We start from the raw sequence: 23,538 nt of genomic DNA on the forward strand, positions 1-23,538 counted from the left end.
TTGGTCTCTTCAAATCTGGACTCATCCCTCCCAAATCTATTAATATAGTTATAAAATAATAATAAAATAAATGCCATTACCACAGCCCCCTTATCCCCCCCAAATGGGCAAATGATTGGAACAGGCATTTCATCACAGAGATACTGACAGCATAAGAAAATACAAACTACAACCCTTATGCAATACCACTTTCCACCCAATAGAGTGGATTTTTTTTTAAACCAGTGAAGATGCTTGGAGTAAATGAGGTTCTCCTAACATTACCATGTAAATGTAATATAAATGAAGTTCTCCTATATTACCATGTAATGTAAAATGGTAGCATACTTTGGAAAACAATTTGGCAATTTCTTTTATAAAGTTAAACACATGCCATATGACCCAGCAACCTCACTGCTAGGAAGTTTTCCAAGAAAAATGAAAATGTAGGTCCATATGAAGACTTGTACGTAAATATTTATAGTAACTTCATTACTGGTCACCAGAAATTGGAAACAACTTATGTCTATCTTGGTGACTGGATAAATCATATGTGGAATGAGCACTTTAAAAAGGTGAGTTTTTACTCAGGAAGTGAGGCAGTTAGATCTTTTGAGTCCAAGAGTTGAGAATCAGCCTGAGCAACATAGGGAGACTGTGTCTTTAAAAAACAAAACAAAAACAAAAAAGGTTTTATTGCATATAAATTATACCTCAATAAATCCAATATAAAAATTGAATTTGTAGAAAAATATTGAATAGTGGTCATGCATTATTAATAAGTGATGAAAGCAGATAATAAAATTATTTGTGTCCATTTTTATAAATGAAGGATTTTGTGTACAGATAATACAGAAATACACTCACAAAGGAAAGAACTAAAGAACATACAGCAACATGTATAATAAAACAACTATAATTGCATTTGAGACAGTAGACCATGCATGAATTTAACTTCATACTTTTGCTCCTATGTATTGTCTAAATATTCTTTAATAATTATGTATTTCGTTGGGCATGATGGTGTGCACCTGTGTCCCAGCTACGTGGGAGGTGAAGGAGGAGTTCAAGGAATTCAAGAGCAGCTTGGGCAACATAAGGAGATGGTCTCTAAAATTTAAATAAAAATAAAAAATAATTACATAAATATTTCATGTAATTTTTCTACAGTAGATTTTTCTTGATATTGGAGGAGTTGGGAGGGTTTTTTTTTTTTAAAGAGAGAGAGAGAGAGAATTCTTTAACATTTTTTTTTTTTTTTTTAGTTTTCGGGGGACACAACATCTTTGTTTGTATGTGGTGCTGAGGATCGAACCCGGGCCACACTTGCATGCCAGGCGAGTGCGCTACCGCTTGAGCCACATCCCCAGCCCCAGGAGGGGTTTTTTGTTTGTTTGTTTTGTTTTTGGTATTGGGGATTGAATCCAGGTCCTTGAATATTGTAAGCCTGTCCTTCGTCACTGAGTTACACCCCCCCCCCACCCTCCCACAAGTTGAGAGGTTTTAAAGAACATATCAGAAGTGGAAGGGTTAGAGACAGATTCTACTGTGTTCTGAAGGATAAAACTAATAGAAGGGAACATGGTCAAGGATAAGAGATTTTGCTTTGTTTTTATTTTAAAATGAGTCTCTTCCATCAGAAAAAAAGTGACACAAGAGGCTTGAGCAATCAAACAGTGTCATAGTACTGCCTGAGAGACATTATCATGGAACAGTGTTGGAACAAATCCCAGTCATGCCCAAAGCCTCTATGACTCATGCCTCTCTGAAAGAAGAGTCCAGGACCTGCCACATTGTTTTGTTCAGTCTTTTTCTTTGGTGTCGCCCACTCACACTCGGGTATTAGTTAGCACAGGGCTTACTCATTCCCGACTGCAGCCTGGACTCTCCTGCTCCATGCCTCTGCCCAGCCCCCTTGATCTGGAATGCTTTCTCCTTTCTCTTTCTTTTCAAATGAGAAGCAAACCTTAATTCCCCTGCACTGTACCACTCTGCCTGTATCTCTTTCACACTCATGTAGCTACATACTCAGTTACTTGTAGTTCTGCTCTCCCTCTGTAATCTTAACTTCTTAGGCATCTTTATATCCTCTACAGTGCCTAAAATAGTGCCTTATGCCTGTTGAGGTTCACTGAAGATGGCATCAGACCGAGGTTGTCAAATTGTGGTACATCCATAAATGGGAATACTTATACAGTGATCTGATTGCTAAATTAGCCTCAGAAGCAGACCAATTATAGGAAAGAAATTACAGTAATAGTCCATCATAAAACTTAAGTTTTTGCACCTTAGAGGTAACAAGTGATGAAACACAGAAATGGTCTACCACCAGAGCTCAAGTATACATGTAACCAGATTAAGATTTATTTAAACAATGTTCATAGTCTATTTCTTCTCCTTTAAAAGCAAACAGGTTTTCTAAATATGTATCTTTTCTTAAGGATGTTTACAGGAACAACTACCTGTTTTTATTTTTACTACTAAATATCATGTCAGCATATTCTGTGAAACACTTAAAAAATAGGAATTAGTGCTATGAATCATGTACTGGCCAACTGACTTGTGCATTGTTTCTCTTGTTTTTTTTTTTATAATTTTAATTTTCTTTTCTTTTCTTTTCTTTTTCAGTGTTGGGAATTGAACTTAGGGCATCACACATGCTAGACAAGTGCTCTACCACTGAGCTACATCCTCAGCTACAAGTTGTTCATGTTTTAGCTATAAAATGCAATTATGACAAAGTACAAATAGTAGAAACACACAAACCATATCAATTCTTCTTATTAACTGAATGACCTGGAAATTACTAAATGTAGGTTATACAGTAAATGTCTTTTAAATTTCTTATAAGTCATTCTTGTTCATGTAGCCAGTCAGCCTTCCCACAACTTTTGGACTTTTTTGGGTCCCATGACTAGGTCATTCTGGAAATGTGGAAGTTGCCAAGAATGAGGGTACAGCTGTGTGGAAACGGGAGATTCTTAGGACAGTAATACAAGGAAGATTCAACCAACTTGGAGTCAAAACTCACAATTCTGTTCATGGGTGAGTGGGATCTGACAAAGTCACAAAGCCTGTTTGGTTGCATTCCACAAGTGTTGTAAAAGGTCTTCAGCTGTAAGTCAGGAGAGTAACCATCTTTAGAAAATAGGAGGATCATAAACCTAAAAGTGATGAATAGAGTCAAAACAATAGTTATAATTATCAAGAGTAAATGAGGGGCTGAGGATATAGCTCCATTGGTATAGTGCTTGCCTTGCATGCATAAGGCCCTGGGTTCAACCCCCAGCACCACACACACACAACATACACACACAAAAAAAAAAAAAAAAAAAAAAAAAAAACAAGCAAAAAGAGTAAATGAGTAATGAGGAGAAAAGATCAGAAGAGATTAAGGTTGAGTACAGGAAGAATGAAGGTTCCATTTGTCCTGCCCATTCTGTGTTACTATTACAGCATTACTGTATTAGTACAACACATTACTATTACAGCATACCTAGCCTGTATGCTAGGTATACAGCATTTATAAAACCTATTTATCAAAAGTTCTAGAAGCTCAGAAATCCAAGATCAAGGTGCCAGCATCTGGTGAGGGGCTTCTTGCTGTGTTCTCACATGGTGGAATGTGAAAAGGTGAGCAAAGGATAATCACTTTGCCCTCCTATGACAGAACAGAAGAAAGAAAACCCACTTCTGCAAGTTCCTGTTGTAGCAGCATTAATCCATTAATGACAGTGGAGCCCTCACGACCTGAACACCTCCCATTAGGTACCACTTTCTAACATGACTGCATTGGGGCAGGAAGCAAAGTTTCAAAATGAATTTTTGAGAGAACAAAAACATTCAACCCATAGCATCTTTGAAGACTAAGAAAGAACAGTCAGAGATAAACAGAAAACCAGACATCATGATGTCATGTTGTTTGTGGCAATCAGTCTAAAATGCCAAAGAGAACCTATGAGACAAACTAAAGATAGCCACAAATTATTTTTTACTCCTTCCATCAGTAAGTTGGGTTCTGTGCCCCTTCCTCTTAAGACTGAGTAGGTTTTGTGACTGTGTTGTCCAGTGCAACACAGAAGTGATACTGTGCTTCATTGTCAGGACTGGGCCTTAAGAGACCAGCAGCTTCTACTTGTGATTTCTTTGAATGTTCACTCACAGAGAAGACTGACACCACAGGAGAAGTATGACAACTCTGATATCATCGTGGTGTGAAAAAGCTATGAAAAGAGAGAGATGCCTAGCCAGTTCTGGCTGTTCCAGCCTTCCTGGCCCAAGTATCACCTGCTCAGGTTTTAGTTGCCATCTCACTATTTTACTATACAGGTAAGATCTGATCTGCTAAGCCCAGTCAACCTACAGAACTATGAGAAATCAATTTTTTAATTATATTAAACAACTAAAGATTTTGATGATTACTTATTCAGTATTTTATTTTAACCCCAACTAGAGTAACACCAACTGAGCATATATTAATTCATTTCTGATGCTAACTATCAGAGTTGGCACAGACCCCCAGGATAAGGACTAAGTCCTCCTCAATATGGCTTGCACTAAATCCCTACTACAAGTTTGGGGGGGATTGTTTTTGTTTTTGTTTCTAGTGGTGGTGGTGGTGGGGGGGGGGTCCCAGGCCATCCATACTTCTGATTGGCGGGATAAAATTCAAAATTCTCCCTCAGGTTTGATAATTTGCCAAAACAACTCACAGAATTCAGAAAAATGCTATATTTGCAATCATAGCCTTATTTTAAAGAGTAAACATAAGGCAAGTTACAGCTGGGAGAAAACACAGAGTCTCAGTGCCCTCCCCCTATGGAGGCAGGACATATCACCCAGTCAGCACATCAATATGTTTACCAACTTAAAAACTCCTCCAAGCCTTGGTGTCCAGAGATTTTATTGGGATTTCATTATAAATGAATGGTTGACTAAATAATTGACCACATGATTTTTTTTTTTTAAAGAGAGAGAGAGAGAATTTCAATATTTATTTGTTAGTTTTCAGAGGACACAACATCTTTGTTTGTATGTGGTGCTGAGGATCGAACCCGGGCCGCACGCATGCCAGGCGAGCGCGGCTACGGCTTGAGCCACATCCCCAGCCCTTGACCACATGATTTAACTCAATCTCTGCCTTCCCTTTCTAGAGTGATGGTGAGCCAAAATTCAAGGGTCATATGTTAAGGTCTCCATGTCAATCCCTCTCACTTGATCAGAGGTGAGAGGGAAGCTCCTCAATCCCTTCCCCCATGTTCCGGGGAGAGAGCACCATATGCCTGCAACTTTCTTGAAAATAGTGAAGAGATGGATGATCTACTAACGCTGGCCAGACCAGTTTTGGACCAATTCCTTTTGCAAGCCCTGCATAGTGGCACCTACTGTTAGTTTCTGAGTCATTTGGCCATCTTCAAAAATAAGGTTTTGTTCCACAATGATTAGCAGAAAAAGCAAAAAGTTCTTTGTTTTTATAGATAATAGAGTCAAGAAAAAAGAAAAAAATAATAATATAAATATGACAAATACATAGTTGCAAACAATGATGAGTTCTCTGAAGGAAGGGTTCACTAGCTATGGTAAACTTTGTTGGCACCAATGAAACATGCCTCCTGTTATTTTATCCTTTAGTAATCTCCTTCCATGATGACACTGGGTTTGGCCACACAAATTAACTTTCACCATTGGGACATTATAAACATATATGTTAGCAAAAGTTTGATTAGGCCTCTTGGAATGTAGTTTCTTAGAATCTAATTGCCATTCTGTGGGGAGAAATCAAGCAGTCACATATAGGGGTGCACATGAAACATAACCAAGGGCACTGACCCATAGTCCCAGCTGAGTTGCATAGGTAGTCAGCAAGGTACACCAGCCTTGTGGTTTTCTGTCTCAGCACACTAGCCAACCCCTGGCCAACCAAAGCAATCATGAAAAGTAATAACCCTGTTAGTATTTAAACCATTGGATTTTGAAGTGGTTTGTAACATATCAATAGATAACAAAAACGCAGGGATATGAGAATAAAAACTAAAGGAACCATATAGTCCAGAAAGGTGGAGCAGCCTTTCCAGGGAAATCAATGATCTGCATGGAATCTCAAAGAAAATTATGGGTTAAATTCCAGACAGAAGGAGCAGTATCACAAAGACCTGTGTTTGAAGGGCAAAAGATGCCTTTAAAAGCTAAATGAGAGCCATTTTGTGTGTGTGAATTTTTCCTAGGAAACAGATAGAAAGCAAATATGTATGCATACACATTTTATTTATTTCATACAGTAATAGTATATTTAAGAAAGAAATGAAAGCCCAGAGCTAAAACTGTTATGTCTATTCTTGTTTATTAATACAGACTTGCTATTATGAGCCATCTGTGACATGAACACATTGTGCTGGGACCATCTGTAATGTTCCTAATCTAATGGTTTAAATGATGGCTCATGCCCTCATTAGAAGATATTAGCACCTCAAAAAAACATTTGTTGGAAATGCCAAGGTACTGATCCTTTCAGGTTCTATCAAGTGGCTACACCATAAACTAATACACATAAGAACAGGAAGAAAGGAAATCAACAGACATTGAGCCCCTTCCATGAGCCAGAACATTTCAAACTCTTTTTTTTAATCCATTAATCTCTCAGTAATATCATGAGTGGATATTATTATTCCTTTTTTTAAAACTTACTAAAGAAAGTAAGGCTTTCAAAGCTTCATTAACCTGCCCAAGATCATACAGCTTGAAAGTAGCAGAGCCAAGATTTAAATCCCAGGCTCTCTGCTTCAAAGCCTATGATCTCTGTAGTAGCTGGGGTTGGCTGCCTTCCCTGCACCAGCTTCCCCTTCTTTCTATACTTTTGTCCAGACATTGGTATCCTTCCATGAACCAGTGAGCTAATTCAAGGGTGGGTCTCTCGTCTACAGCAGTATTTCCTAGCATCAGGTGCAATTGGCATATAGGGCTGCCCAGTTCTTTGCTCTTCAGGGCCATCACCTGCATCTTAGGAAGTTTAGCAACCATGGCCTCCACTTGCAATCATTCTAATAATCCAAAATATCTACTGCACACCTGCATGCTAGAGTTCTGCTTGAGAACAGCTGGTCCACAGCTGTATCAGTGATGGGTTCAGGAATTTACCCTACATTTGGTAAGCCAACCACCAAAGGGAACTTCCTTGCCACAAGAAACCGTCCAGGAAAAGTAGTTGGGCCAATGAGGTGTAAGAGAAGGTTTGCTGGGGAGTTCTGTGCACAAAACTTAGGTACTCTGGGAAGAGCACACCTGAAAGAAACAGCTTCTTAGCCCTGGAAGTTTTCATATATGATGCTGAGACCTGGAATTCCTCAGCAATGTTACTGCCACCCTAAGGGGAACCCAAAACAGCTCCTAGCAAGACAGTTATGGTGCAACTGACTACCTACCCATCTCTCCACCTTTTCAGTTAAATAAACCAGTAAGTCACCTGTATTCTTAAAGCCAATAAAATTAAATAATAAATCCCCAATGTTGGATTAGTTATTAATCAAGGCAAATGTTCTATTTGATGTCACCTTCTCTTTAGGCTCTTACTCCCTACTTTCTCTGTTTAGAGTATAGGATATACCCATTTGGGCCAGTGGCTCCAAAGACACAGAAGAAGGTATAGATTTCAGTTTCAAACTTTCCCAATTTTCTACTTTTTATTTCAATATTTTTAGGTGTATGTCTTCCATATTGCTTCCTCCTCAGTAGAAGACATTTCTTTTCTGGCTCAGGGTGGATCCTTTTGTTCAATATCTTGGTCCCACTTCATTCTACCTCCTCAGAGTTCTCTCTGCATCCTATATTTCTGATCTGGTTGATTCTCCAGCCACTCCCTTTGTATTGCCCCTAAATTATATACATATCTCTAGACCTTTTCCCTGGGTAATCAGTCCTTCCTCAGACTAACATACTTTATCTGAGGCACTTCCCTCTTTATGCCCTTCACAGCCAAGCTCCTTAAAAATGACATCTTGACCAGTTGCAGTGATGCACACCTGAGATCCCAGTGACTTGGGAGGCTGAGGCAGAAAGATCAGAAGTTTGAGGCCAGCCTCAGCAATTTAGTGAGATCTTCAACAATTCAGTGAAACTCTGTCTCAAAATAAAAATAAACAAAAAGGATTGGGGATGTACCTCTAAGTGTACCTTAAGTGTCCCTGAGTTCAATCCTCTGTACAAAAAAAAAAAAAAAAAAAGTATCATATTGGTCTGCTTTTCCACTTCTGCACATCTGTATTTCCCCTCAAATCAGTCCTCAAGCTGCTGTTTTCTCATTGAAAATCCCAATTCTTTCAATGAAACTAAAAGGCTATGTTCACTGATTTATGTCCTAAATGTTAAACCCAATAAGCATTTTCATGTTCTTGATGTCTAATCTTTCAACTAAATGTGTTAACCAGTGCTCCTTTAAAAAAAAAACTCTTTCTTTGCTGTCTATACTACCACTCTCTAATAAATGGTATTAAATAAAAATTATAAGGAGACAATTCTTTAGGCCTACTCCTGCATAGGACCCCAACAGAAAATCTAAGTAAAGTCACTTAAGCTAAAGTTCTAGTCCCCAACCTTAAATTAAACCGTTTATCTGACTGTCTCAGAATCCTGTATTACAGAGATAACAGCAAAATTTCTCAAAAAGACATGATAAGGAAGTTATTTCTGCTTTAATCCTTACACACAAAAAAGTAATTAATCAGTTATTTTTCTATTGTTCTACCTTCTAGTTTGCCTTTCAAGGAAAGTAACTTTAAATGTCCAATTCCCTTCTTGGGGCTTTTGTTTGTTTGGTTTGTTGGTTGTCTCTATCTTCAATTCTTTTTCTGTCTATAAAACCAACCTCTTCTGCTTGTTTATTAGAGAACTTACTCTATAATATAGAATAAAGTGTTTCCCAGTTCTAGAATAAAAAATTAAGCCAATTAAGATCTTGTAACTAAATTGTTATAACTTTGTCCTTTGACAATAGATTCTCAAACAAAATAAAACACTACCTAATTTTCCTAATTAGACAAAAAGTAAAGTGTATGGAATATTTAGCGACCTAAAACAAGAAGTTATCCATCTGACTCTTGGGATGATCTTTCTGGGGAAGAAAATCCCTGATGCCTTTAATCATCTCACTTGCTCTCTCATTTCAGCAATTGCAACCATACCCCTCTGTCTCACCTCACCTGTATGATATTTCTATTTTGACCTCTGAAGACACTGCCTAATTTTTAAAAATCTCTCAGCTTACTGCTTCTCATGCTATGAGGTGCCCTGCCCTCCCCCATTCCCTTTTTATAATTCTCAAAACCACCTGTGATTAACATTATAGTCATTGGGTTTTATAATGACAGTTCACCTAATAGCCAGTAAACCTATGAACTTGGTTCTATTCCCCCAATTTAAGATTAAGAGGGCTGAGATTGTGGCCCCGTGTTAGGGTGCTTGCCTAGCATATGTGAGGCACTGGGTTTGATCTCAGCACCACAGAAAAATAAATAAAAATAAAGGTATTTTAAGAAAAGAGTCAACTCTTTAAAAAAGATTAAGAAACCAAGGCACAGATGAAATATGTGGTGTAGCTAGGTTGTATGGCCAATAATTAATGAAGCTGGGGACTGTAAACTAAAGCTATGAGAGTAACTAAAGATCCACAGTGGACCCTGAGGCTAAAACTTGATGGTAAGATCACTGAGTTTATTAAGGCATCTAAAGTGACTTTCCATCAGAAGTGGGGTCAGCTATAGAACCTCAAAAAAGGAAGATCTTAAAGATAAAAATTAGTATTATCAGGCTGCAAGTGTAGCTCAATAGTAGAGCACTTGACTAGTATAAACAAGGTCCTGGATTCAATTCCCAGTGAAACACACACACACACACACACACACACACACACACTCACACACACACACAGGTATTATCTATTGAAACACAAATCAGGGGAGCTTTTCACTTATCCAAGTGTTTGGAATTGGGTAAAGCCATTAGGCGAGGGTAACAAATGTCTTCAGAGGCCAAAACAGAAATATCATTCAGGTGAGGTGAGACAGAAGGGTGTGGTTGCAATTGCTGAAATAAGAGAGCAAGTGAGATGATTAAAGGCATTAGGCTTCAGAGATTTTCTTCCCCAGAAAGATCATCCCAAGAGTCAGATGGATGACTTCTTGTTTTAGGTCGCTAAATATTTCCATACACTTTACTCTTTGTCTAAGATTATTTTTAAAAAATAAGAAGCCGCCTTGTTTCATGAATTTTGCATTTCCCTGTCTCTGGGGCAGTGATTTCTCATTGCAATTTGGCCTTCTGCTTTTAAAAAGCAGATTTATAAACCAGGTTAATATGAGTCTATTCCTGAAAGGTGGATTCACGCTTGATGTGCAGAGAAATCAAGTCTCTAAGCCTGATTTACTCCATCTACCATCCTGTGAGTTCTCAGGAGACTTAATATATCCCTTCTTTGTGAACATGAAGTGTACATCATTTCTTTGTGGAGGGCAAATATGTTTTTCTTATTTGTTATATGCTGATAACTTCTAAATTTGTCACTGGAGGTCAGAACTCTCATTAGACAACCAGATCCAGTGCCCAGCACTACCATTTACTAGCTGTCATGACATGAGAAATTATTTAACCTCTTTAAGCTTCAATCTCTTTCTCTGCAAAATAAAGACGTTTTAAAAACCATGTATCAAGTTTATTGTGAAGGTGATTTGATTTGTTACACATTTTATTTTTATTCATTCATTTCTTATTTGCAGCACTGGGGAATGAACTCACGGCCTCATGCATGCTAGATAAGTGCTCTATCACTGAGCTACTTCTCAACGCTTTTTATTGTTTAATTTGAGAGAGGATCTCACTAAGTTCCCTGGGCTGACCTCAGTCTCTGGAGTAAGTGGGAGTATAGGTGTGAACCACCATGCCCAGCAGTGACACATTTTAAATTGTAAACATATAATGAATTTTAAGAATTGTCAGACACTCAAAATAGATAAGTAGGTAGAGGACACAAACATATAATCTATCATAGAGACCTGCAAATGTTTGTTTAGACATGTGAAAAACATTTGCCCCCTTGGAAATATGAGCTACATGATATATATTGTTATTTATCTCTAGCTCAGTCAACTCCCACTAGTTCCTCATTCAAATGTCCAATTGCTCATTTGATGTCTCCACTTGAATATTGTTTTAGTCTATTTTCTGCTGCTATAAGAAAATGTCAGGCTGAATAAACTATAAACAATAGGCATTTATTAGGTTCATGGTTCTAGAGGCTGGTAAGTCCAAGGGCATGGCATGACATCTCACAAGAGCAGAGAGAGTATAAATATGCAAGACGGTGGGGTGAGGCAAAATTTATAACACACACACCTAAACCTCTCCCACAATAGCAACCTTAATCCATTCAGGAGGGCAGAGTCACCCCTTAAAGGCCTCATCTCTCACCTGTTAAAATAATGATTAAATTTCAATATGAACTTTCATAGCACATAATCTACTAGCATCTTAGTTCTGTTCCAAACTGAATCTTTGATTCACTCCCTCTTTCCCATAGGCCTGCTCTTCTCTTATCTCAATTAAATACATTATGCTCATCAGAAAAAAAATAGCTAGAAATCATAATTGACTTTTCTCCTTCCTAGTCCTTCCACGCACACTCTGTCAACAAGTTGGATTTGGGGGTGGTACATGTATCTAAGTGCCAGAAGGAAGTTACCTGGTTAAATGCCTCAGGAAGCTAGGGTAGGCAAACACTTTCCCATTTGCTTCACAAGAAAGAAAGGAAGGAAGGAAGGAAGGAAGGAAGGAAGGAAGGAAGGAAGGAAGGAAGGAAGGAAGGAAGGAAGAAATTAATTCACTCTTCTAGAAGTTCACCTCCCTAAAAAACATTAGCCAAGCAAAAGTAAGAAAGAAAAGAGCAAGTGCCAAGTGCCTAATTTACCTAGACACCCACCTGGTGATTTGGGGAAAGAGACAGCCTGAAATAGCAATATCTCCTCTTTTTCTGACTCCTCGGCCATTCTTACTCTCAGCCAGCCTCCTATGGCCATGAGACCAAAAAATAAATAAATAAATACAGTTGGTTCTCCATATCCAAGAATTCAGCATTTGTGGATTCAACCAACAAAGAATCAAAAATACTGGGGAAATAAGTTGCATCTGTACTAAACATGAATAGACAATTTTCCTTGTCATTATTCTGTATAACAGTATACAGTATAATAACTATTTACATAAAATTGACATTATATTAGATACTAAACACAATTGAAAGATAATTCAAAGTATAGCTGAGCATGGTGGTGCCTATAATCCCAGCAACTTGACAACTAAGGGAAGGGGATTACAAGTTTGATACCAGCCTGGGTAACTCAGCAAAAAGCTTGTCTCAAAACAAAAACAAAAAGGGTTGAGATGTATCTTAGTAATGTCCTACCATGTACAAGGCCCTGGGTTCAATCCCTTGTACCAAAAAAAAAAAAAAAAAAAAAGAATAAATGTTTGCATAGTCTACTTATAACTGCTATGCTATTTTATATAAGGGACTTGCGCATTTGAAGACTTTGGTATCCTTAAGTCCTGGAACCAATCTCCCATGGATACTGAGAGGCAACTGTGTCTTTGTGCTTCGGAATTTAAAATGGGCAAGGTGTTACTACAGTGCAGGAATCAGGGCAGGGGTTCCTTTCCTCAGAGTCCAAGAAAAGCACTGAGACTATTTATTATTGTTATACTTTGGATCTGGAATGTTCCCTGAAGGCTCATGTGTCAGAAGGCTTGGTCCCTAGCTGGTGGTGCTATGGGGAAGTGGTGAAAACTTTAGGGAGTGGGGCCTCACTGGAGAAGGTTGGTCACAGGGGGTGAGCCTTTGAAGGGTTTTTGTTTTGGGGTTTGTTTGTTGGTGGTGGTGGTGGGGTTTTTTGTACCCAGGATTAAACCACTCAGCCACATCTCCAGCCCTTTTAAAAAATGTTTTGAGACAAGGTCTCCCTTAGTTGCTGAAGCTGCCTTTGAACTTGTGATACTACTGCCTCAGCATTTTCTTTTTTGTCCTAGAACTTGCTTGCACTCTTGCACTCATGCTCTTGCTCTTTTGCACATACATGCAAGTGGGCTCTATGTCTCCCTGCTATTGTGCTTCTTGGTCACCAGGAGGTGAGTAGCTTTGCTCCACCACATATTTCCTGCCATGACGTTCTGCCTCATCACAGGTCTACATCAATCACCTATGATCTGAAACCTCTGAAATCATGAGCCCAAATAAATCTTTCTTGTTTTTTTTTTTTTGGGGGGGGGCAGGGGACAGAGGTCAGTATTTTATCACAGTGATGGCTGACTAACATGATTATTAATTTTCAAACTTTATTTCTTCCTTTAAATGAACTACTGTTCTTGGTGTGTTCTGCAAAAAACTTCTAGAATTTAATTCTGTATAACAGGGTAATTTACATTAATTATATCACTCATCTTGATTTCTTTTATTGCATATTCTATTAGTCTTTATGAGTTCTTTGTTTCTAATAGAAAAAAAGGGTTTTGGATTTCGTTTTTCATGCTGCTGGGGATCTATCACAGGGCTTAAAGCATACCAGGCAAGCACTCTACCACTGAACTAAATCCTCAGCCCCAAATCTCTAAGTCTTTAACAAATAAATTAAGAGTCTTCAACTTATTGTTTCTAATAGAAACATTTCAGTATATTTAATATTTATATATTTATATTGTATTTTATATTTATTTATATTTTGTATTTATATATTGTATATTATATATTTAAGCTATGTAAGTAAATTTTCATTTTATTTGTGTTTGAATTTTCTTCCCAGCCTATGAAAATACATACTTGGAGTTGAAAACCTTTATAATAAGGTAGAACTTCTAGTAACCCGCATACATTTGGTGCTGGACATTGCAGTTGTGATAGGCAGCAATCTAAGATGACTCCCAAGGTCCCCATCCTCTGGTTTACACACACTTTCTCCAAGTTGCTCAGTCAATCACTACTTAGGTACAGCTATACAGGGATTTTGCTGTTTATTTATTTGGTGTTGAGAACTGAACCCAGGAGTACGTTAAAATTTGAGATAGGGTCTTGCTAAATTGCTGAGGGTCTAGCCAAATTGCCAATGCTGGCATCAAATTTGAAATCCTGCCTCAGCCTCCTAAGTAGCTGGAAAGTGAGCCACCACACCCAGTGTTATAAAGGGATTTTGAAAGAGGCAAGTAATTTTCCAAATCAGTAGATCTTTAAATGGGGAGATTATCTTGGGTGGGCCAGAGTAATCAGCTGTGGCCTTTTTAAAAGACACGCCCTACTTGACAGTTTCATAGCAAAAAAAGAATTTTAAAATGAGGGAAACTCCCTATGCTGGCTTTAAAGATGAAATAAGCCATGTGCCAAGGAATGCAAGTGACCTCTAGTTGCTAAGGGTAGCTCCCACTAACAGCCTGCAAGGAAATGTAACAGTGAGAAACTGAGTGCTAACACAACATGCGATATTGGGAAAAGACTCCAAACTGCAGATGAGATGGCAGCCAAGCCTTGTGAAACCCTGAATAGAAAACTCAGCTACACCATACCCAGAGTTCCACCCTAAGAATTGTGATAATAACTAGTATTGGTTTTAGTTACTAAATTTGTGGTAATTTCTTATTTAGCAATATAAAACTAATCCAGTAGGATGTCATTATATTAAGATGTGACCCTTTCATCATAGGATCCTGTCAATTAGCACAGTAGAGACTGCAGTATTCCTGGAACCCATTTCTACACCAGACAGCTCCTTATAATAAACAATATAGACACAAGTGACCAAGGAAATATATCCTATATAGCTATTGTACTCCCAATTGATAATCTCCTGTATATCATTATCATTAAAAAAAAATCTAAACACAAGGGAAACTGTAATTGATTAAAAGTTAAAATGAGAGACATCATAATTAACTGAGCAAGGTTTAAATATTTTACTTTTTTCAATTTTTATTTAAAAAATAAAATTGATCATGTGGTGGCCTTGAAAGAAGTTCATGCAAATGAGGAATCCTGAGTTTAAGCTCAGACTTCAGAGTAAATCTCTGTCTCCATTCTCAGCACCTGACATATAAATATCAGGTCTCAAATATTCTTTCTTACATGTGTTTTAGTCAGCTTTTTCACTCTGTGACTAAAAGACCTGGCAAGAACAAGTTGAGGAGGAAAAGTTTATTAGAGGCTAGTGGGTTCAGAGGTCTCAGTCCAAAGATAGCCAGCTCCATTCCTCGGGGCTCAGTGTGAGGTAGAACATCATGGTGGAAGAATATGGCAGAGGGAAGCAGCTCACATGAAAATCAGAAAGAAGAGAGACTCCCTTCACCAGATACAAAGTATGTACTCCAAGGCATGGCCCCAATGCCACCTCCTCCAGTCACAACCTTCCATCTTCAGTTATCACTCAGTTAATCCCATCTGAGGATGACTCCACGAGTGGGTTTAGGCTCTTATAACCCAATCATTTCTCCTCTGAACCTTCTTCCGTTGTCTCACACATGGGTTTTAGGGGACACCTCATATCTAAATCATAACATATAGTTACATTAAATTAATCCTTCCATAGATTGTATTTAGTTGACTTGGTGAGTTTAAATTTTTGAAAAAGTTTCTTTACTTGAAGGATGCCTATAAACTGAGTTCACTTTCAATATTCTGTGTCCTGAATCATTTGTAATAAAATATATACTACACACACACACACACTCCTCCCTCTCTCCCTCTCTTCTCCCTCTCTCTCTCCCTCTCCAATATATATATATATATATATATATATATGTTCTTTCATACTCTGCTTGTTTCCAGAGAAGGTAAATAATTCACTTTTGTATTTCAATTAGTAATTTGATAACCTCATTTTATTTTTTAAAAAGACAAAATAGCTTATCTTAAGGTTCATATCAGACTATCTTACCTTTAATGTTTGGATTTAGTGTCTGAAGGTAAAGAAGCAGTTTATAGAAATGCATTCAATAAATTCACAGAGTAGAATCTAGTCCAAAAGAGGTTTTTTCCTATAACCAATTTTTCCAAAAAAGAAATGAACAAAAAGTATACTTATGTCAATGCTGAACAATCTACTCTTTCTAAAACATACCTTTGAATTATAATTTGTGTCAAATGCAATATGAAGAAAGTTAAAATGCCAATTTACTAAGAGTAAAAATGTTCTCTATCCTTAGTTGATTTTATTTCAAGACAGGGTCTCAAGATCCTCCTGCCTCAGCCTCCTGAGAAGCTTGGATTACAGGTGTGAACCATCACATGCTCTGTTGTAAACATTCTTGAGACTTGATCTCCAGATTCCTTAAAGTGAGAAATTCCTTCAAGTGAGATTTCCTTAAAGAGAGGTAGAAGATCAGTAATGATTCCTGGCACAAACCAGACCTAAACTTGATTTTTAAATGTGAGTCCTTAAATATAATTTCACTTTTTAAAGAACATACTTATTCTTTTAATAACGACTTTTTTTGTTGTTACTTTGAGATGAGGTCTCATAATACTATGCAGGCTGCTCTTGAATTCCTGAGCACAAGTGATCTCCCGCCTTAGCTTGCAAAAAACACTTACTTTGAAAAAATAAGTTTGGAAAAATATACTCCTGTTTTCTTTAGGTTAGAAGCAAGAATACATTCCAATTCTCATTCCAATTCCAAATTTTCCATACCAAAGGATTTCTACCAGTCAACACAAGACATAGAACACATTAAAGATAAATGGAGGGTTAGGGGTGTAGCTCAGTGGAATAATACATGCTTACTAGGACCCTAGGTTCAATTTCCAACACACACACACACATAACTGGAGAGTAGGGTTTGAAATACTTGCAAGGTCTGGTCTCTGTTGCCAAAAACAAAGCAACAATTCAGATTATAAATATTACTGATGTTATATGGTTCTATAGTAGTCAGCCTTTTAATACACTTGGATACATGTGTAGAGAATCTTCGTTATGGTTTGAATTTGAGGTGTCTCCTGATAGATCATGTGAGAGGCAATGCAGGAATTCAGAATTGAAATGATTAGATTATGAGAGTGGTGACCTAATCAGTGGATTAATCATTTGATGAATTAATAATTTGCATGGATTACTGGGTGGTAACTGCACGCAGGTGGTGGGATATGGCTGGAGAAAGTAGGTCACTGGCAGGGTTGGGGGAGAGGTGGCATGCCCTTGGGGATTATATTTTGTCCCTGGCTCCTCAATCTCTTGCTCTGCTTCCTGGCTGCCATGAGCTGAGCAGCTTTACTCCTGGATGCCCTTTCACCATGATGTTCTGCAACATCCTGGGCCTAGAGCAATAGAGTTGGTTAACTATGGACTGAACCTCTGAAAACATAAGCCTAAATAAACTTTCCCCCAAGTTGTTCTTTATAGGCATTTTAGTCAAAGCAACAAACAAACAAACAACAAAAAAAAACTAGCACAATCATACACCTACAGTTTAGTACATAGATTTCTCCTAGTAATAAAGTACTTTTCAGAGTGTCTTCAAATTTCTCTCCAGTATTTATATTATGTAAACAACCAGAATTATTATCTTTATTGAACAGATAATGAAAAATTTGGAGAAGAATTTCTCAAGGTCACCTAGTGACGTGGAAAAGACATTAATTTAGGCTTCCTGGAATCCAATGTTGGGCCTTTCTCCAGAGCACTTCTCAATTGAAAATACAAGGCAAATCTTAAGGACTCATCAAAAAATAATTAACACTATTCCAGTTCTTAACTCACTTTAAAGTTTTTAAATAAGATATTCATTCAAAATATTTATATAGCTGTATTTTAAAGCACTATTTTATAAAGTGAACTTTAAAAAAATTTTTTTAGTTGTCAATGGACTTTTACTTATATGTGGTGCTGAGAATCGAACCCAGTGCTTCACACATGCTAGGCAAGCACTTTACCACTAAGCTACAATCACAGCCCAAATGAGCTTATTTTTATCCAGTATTAATTAGTCCTCTGATACACATATCTATGTTGGTCCCTTCTTTACTATGGTCAACTCACTGATAAAGAGAGTATCCTACATATTAAAGAAAGATTCTTCTCTCATCTGCACATACTCATTGGTTAAGTAAGTATTGGTGAATTGAACCCAGGCCTCACATGTATCAGGAAAGTGCTATCCCACTGGGCTATGTCTCTAGTCCTTTTATTTTTTATGGTTTCTTATTATTATTGTTTTTTGTACTGGAGATTGAACTCAGGGGCACTCAACCACTGAGCCACGTTCCCAAACCTATATTGTATTTTATTTAGAGACAGAGTCTTACTGAGTTGCTTAGAACCTCACCATTGCTGAGGCTGGCTTTGAACTCACAATCCTCCTGCCTCAGCCTCCTCAACTGGGGGATTACAGGTGTGTGTCACTGCGCCCAGCTACTCCTTTTATTTTATTTTGATATAGGGTCAAACTAAGTTGCCTAGGCTAGTCTGGAACTTATGATCCTTCTGCCTCAACCTCCCAAGTAAACTGGGATTATAGGTATGCACCACTGTGCCTGAAAGAAAGTGAGTTTGATAGCATTAATTTTTGATTGTTCAAGTAAATTTTTGAAGGAAGAGCAGAATAGAATAGAAGGGGCAGATATAGTCTTGAAAAGAGAAGTCAAAACAGGGACCACTAAGAATGTTGCTCAATTACAATAAAAATGGTGGGTCAGGCAGAGGAGAAAAACAAAGGGCAATGAAGAGTACTGATGCATTTGAAAGGACTTGTTAAAGCAATAACTATAAAAGTTTAAAAACTATAAAAACTGAGCCTTGAAGGCTCAGCTCAATTGACTCTCCCTTTGTAAAATCTACTCTCATTTCCCAGAACAAAATCCCTCTCTCTAAAATAATATAGTACTTCTGCTGTAGCCTTCATCAGGCCAAAGCTTCTCATGACTTAGCAGAAAGGGACTCTCATCTCCTGTAAGACCGGTCAATGTTGGGGTCATTTAACTCCTACAGTTCTTATTGACTAGCTGGAATAGAGGAAAAGGAATGAGTGAAGGCAAGGGACAATGACTTCAGTGTTTGTTATCTACTGTGTGTCTGATGTTGTGCTAAACACACAATATATATAATCTCATGGGAAAACTAAGCCTTGGAGAATTCAGTAATTTATCCAAGATCACTCAACAGATAAGGTGAAAATCAGGATTTGATTCTAATTCTTCTTCCAAAATTTTGTACTGAGCTTAATAAGTGTTTGCTGGAAAAACAGTCTGTCATGGTATTTAGAAATGACTGAAAGAAGGCATTTCACAGTAGTTCTTAATTATTTCTAGGTCATGATTCTCTGATGATTCTCTCCCATAAAATTGCACATATGCAAATACATACATCATTTTGCAAACCATTTTAGAAGGGCTGGCTACAAAACCATGGAAGCCAAGGTAAGAAATTCAAAATTGCAGTCTTCCAAATCTTTCTACTACCTCAACCCTCCCTTCTCTTTTTCACAATCTGAGAGTAATCAAACACAGAGGAAGTGAAAACATGCAAGTTTAGTTGGGAGCAGAAAATGTTCAATTGTAATATAGTATTATACTTTGAAATGTCACAGAGAACACTGAAAATGTTTATATGGTGAGAGAAAATATCACAAAATATCATGACCTACCTGTGGGGGAAAAGAGACTTAAAATATAGCCAGAAATGAAGCTTATTTTAAAACATGAATTTACAAAATGTTTAGATCCTTCCTCCCTCAAAGCTTTATGTTGTTGGTTTTTGTTTTTGTTTTTGTGGTCCGGGGGATCAAAGGAAGGACCGTACACATGCTAGGGAAGTGCTTTATCACCGAGCTACACCCCCTAGCCCATCCATTATCTTATTTGATACTAAACTGACTTTGTGAGGCAGTTATAATCCATATTTTCCAGGTAAGAAAACAGGTTCAGGGAAAAATTTGAAAATCAAGTCCTTACTCTTTTCATTCTTTGCAGCAAATGACTATTACAGTTCTTAAATACAAATACATAATGCATTTCAGTTCTATGTGGTAATAACATACATTTGATGCACTGACATTTTCATGAGGGAAGCATTATTACCTCCTTTACAGGTGGCTTTAGATCTGGAGGTTGGATAGACAGAAAACTAAAGAACTTCAGACATGGAATAGCACTTTTAAGTAATAAACTTTAGCACCACATCGAAGTGCTTAGAGGTCAATGATTTGTCACAATCACCCAGTCAGTGGTAAGGCCAATGCCAGAAGCCAGGTTTCCTGAGTTCTTTTCTTTACATTGAATATCTATTTCTATAATATTTGTTATATACTGTGTTGGTCAACTTTTCTTTTTTCTTCTTCTTTTTTTTTTGTACCAGGGATTGAACCCAGGGGCGCTTAACCACCAAGCCACATCCCCAGTCCTTTTTTATATTTTATTAGAGACAGGTTCTCACTGAGTTGCTGAGGCTGGCTTTGAACTCATGATCTTCCTGCCTCAGCCTCCCGAGCTGCTGGGATTACAGAGAGGCATGCACAGCTGGTCGACTTTTCATCACTGTTATAAGTACCTGAGAAAAACAAATTAGGAAAGATTTATTTTGGCTCATGGTTTCTCAGGTTTCCAACCATGGTCATTTAGCTCCATTGCTTTGGGCCTGAGGTGAGGCAGAACATCTTGGTACAAGGACATGGTACAGCAAAGCTGTTCACTTCATAGCACCAGGAAGCAGAGAGAGGGGAAGGAGCCAATGAATAGATACAGTTCCGAAGGGCACATCCAAAGTGACCACTTCTTCCAACCATGCCCATCAGCCTCTAGTTTCTACCATCTTCCAGTCCATTCGGGACTGATGAAAGGATTAATATCAAAGGATTAATCCACTGATAAGAACAGAGTGTTCACAATCCAATCACTTCCCTGAAACGACACCTCTGAACATTGTTTCAGACCAAGTCTTCAACAGATGAATCTTTGAGGGAATACTTGATATCCAAATAATAATATATAACCTATTTTGACTTTCTTTCCCTTCACACTTTCCCTTGTGGCTACTAGGTAAAATTCCATATATGTATTAAGGAGGCAAGGCTAGATTAATGGCCTGGCATAAGGGACTTCTCCAGCAAGACATCTCTTTGAACAACAGGGGAATGTTCTTGGTTCTTAAAGATGGTAGGCTTATGTAACATCCTGGGAGTTGTCCTATTAAGCCTGCGGTGGTAAAGGCCATTCCTCTGAGAATAAGAATTTGGGTATTTTATCCATCATACAGGGAAAACCTGGGTGAAGCCACTCAAGAAAGGACAAAACAGCCTATGGAACCTGAAGTCTTGGACACAGACCTCCTCTGCTCCAATCTAAAGACAAGTGAACTTGATTATGCAATTTTAGGTTAACTTTTCATGTCAAATTCTTGTGTCCTGCCTGGCTATTTTGCAGTCTGAGGCAGAAGGAATTAAGTTGAGGCCAGCCTGGATACCTTAGGAAGACTCTGTCTCAAATTAAAAAAAAAAAAAAAAAAAATTGAAAAAGGGTTGGAGATGCTACTCAGTGGTAGAACACTTGTTTGGCATACAGGAGGCCCTGGGTTCAATCCACAATCCCACAAATAAAAAAATAAAAAAAAATACATATTACTATGTTCTATCACTAAATCTTTAGTCAATTTCCTTCCAAATATTCCAGAAAAACCTTGTGAGTTCACTCTTGGCAAGCCATCCAACCATTCAGGAACCAACCACAGCCAGCCCAACACAGTGGTGTCAGTAGTAATCACTGAGATCAGTAAGGAGAGATCCCTAGTGGGAAAAGAGTATATTAGGCAACAAGAACCAGGGCCACTGAATCACAGTCACTTCTCTCCCATCAATGATTCTCTTTCCATTGCCAACAGCAAATGTTAGTAAATTAGCTTCTTTATGAAACTTCAGATGTTAGCAAATTAATTTCTTTAAGCAACTTGAAATTTCCTAAATGGATCCATGAATCTTTGTTCTTCACGCTCAAACTTTGGTTGCTTTCCCTAGACTTTTGTCCATTTGATAAACTCTTATTTAGCATTCATATTTCTGAATGAATGATTCATAATTCAAATACAATCTACTCTAGGTAATCTTTGCTGGTAATCTTTTTTGTCACCTAACCCAAACCTGTCTTCCCTCCAACCCTCCCAACCCTTTTCCCCATTTTGGCTGTGTTGGGGATCTAAGGGCCTTGGGCATGCTAGGCAATGGCTCTACCACTAAGCTACGCCCTTAGTCCCCAAACCTGGGCTTCTTAAAATGTGTGTCTTCAATTGCTATGCCTAGGAGTGCATGAAACAGTATGCATTGGTACATTAGTTGAATGAATGTCATTTTGCTTTTTCCTTTAACAGTTTTCAGTAGATAATTCACGAACCCTGCAAAAAGATTCAAACTGCACAAAAAATTCAGTGAAAAGTATAATTTCCTCCCCTTCTCATCTCTTCCCTTAGTCCCCATTTCCCCCCCAAATTTATTATGCACATATGGGTATTTAAGTGTATTCCTGTTATTCTTTTATACATGGTAAACAAAAATTGGGCTGAGATGCAGCTCAGGGTAAGAGTGCTTGCCTAGCTTTCCTGAGTAAAGAAGCCCTAGGTTCAATATTCAGCACTGCAAAACAAAAGCAAAAACAAAAACACCCATATTCATATAAAATAACATATACGTTATATGCACATGTACATAAACCCTGTGTGTGTGTGTGTGTGTGTGTATGTTTTAAAATGTTAGGTGCTGCGGGGGTGGGGAGCTCCCCAGCACATGCAAGGCCCTGGGTTCAATCCTCAGCATCACATAAAAATAAAGAAAATAAAGGTATTGTGTCCAAATACAACTAAAAAATAAATATTAAAAAAATGTTAGGCACGTCTTATATATTTATACACAAGAGTTGCTTTGTATTCACGGAAGATAAATCAGGTTTATTTTTAAAAATTGAGACAGTGTAGTATTTCATGGAAAGGATGTACAACTTACTTCCATCTCTGGTTTATAGTTTCCAATTTACAAAAAACTACTTTCATTACTATTCTCAAGGCCCACAAACAGAAATATCATCGCCCCTCACCCCACTGTCAGTGGCTCCCACATTATCAAATATCTTTTCACCATCTCAGGGCAGGACCATCCCAGGGCAGGGTCCTGAACCCAACCGAACGTCACCCCTGCCTTCCCACAAAGTGCCCGCGCCTCACCGAAGGGCAGAAGGCTAGTCGCTCGCGCGCGGATTACGACGGAGCCGAACCCCCACCCCCGCCGCGGCTCCGGCCCGAGCGTCTCCCGGCCGCCGTAGTAGCCAACTCAAACGTGCCAGAACAGGCGCCCGCCTCGCCCCGTTCAGGGTCGCAGGGGACCCGACGCAAGGGGCGCGGCTGGCTCGGCGCGGTGCGGGACTCCGGCGGGGCTAGGCGGGGCTCCGGCCGGCGGGGCTCCGGCCGGCGGGGCGCGGCCGGCGTGCAGAGCTCCTCCCCTTTCCTCCGGCGGCGCCGGCGGCTGCAGCACTTCCGGGTCGGCGCGGAGGCGGGGCGGAGGCACCGAGGC

General features: G+C 38.5%; 1 long non-coding RNA gene across 1 annotated transcript; it reads right to left on the reverse strand.

The window, feature by feature from the left end:
- Positions 1 to 1,544: 1,544 nt before the first annotated feature.
- Positions 1,545 to 23,516, reverse strand: LOC124103850 (uncharacterized). The gene is made up of 3 exons (XR_006855297.2): positions 23,193 to 23,516; positions 11,942 to 12,028; positions 1,545 to 3,143 (listed from the first exon to the last, which is right to left on the reverse strand). It is a non-coding gene; the product is annotated as an uncharacterized LOC124103850 (long non-coding RNA).
- Positions 23,517 to 23,538: the final 22 nt, after the last annotated feature.

The sequence above is a fragment of the Marmota monax genome, unplaced genomic scaffold (genome assembly GCF_021218885.2).
Source record: "Marmota monax isolate L192 unplaced genomic scaffold, Marmota_monax_Labrador192_F-V1.1 WCK01_AAM20220418_F8-fsc00063, whole genome shotgun sequence".
Taxonomy (NCBI): domain Eukaryota; kingdom Metazoa; phylum Chordata; class Mammalia; order Rodentia; family Sciuridae; genus Marmota; species Marmota monax.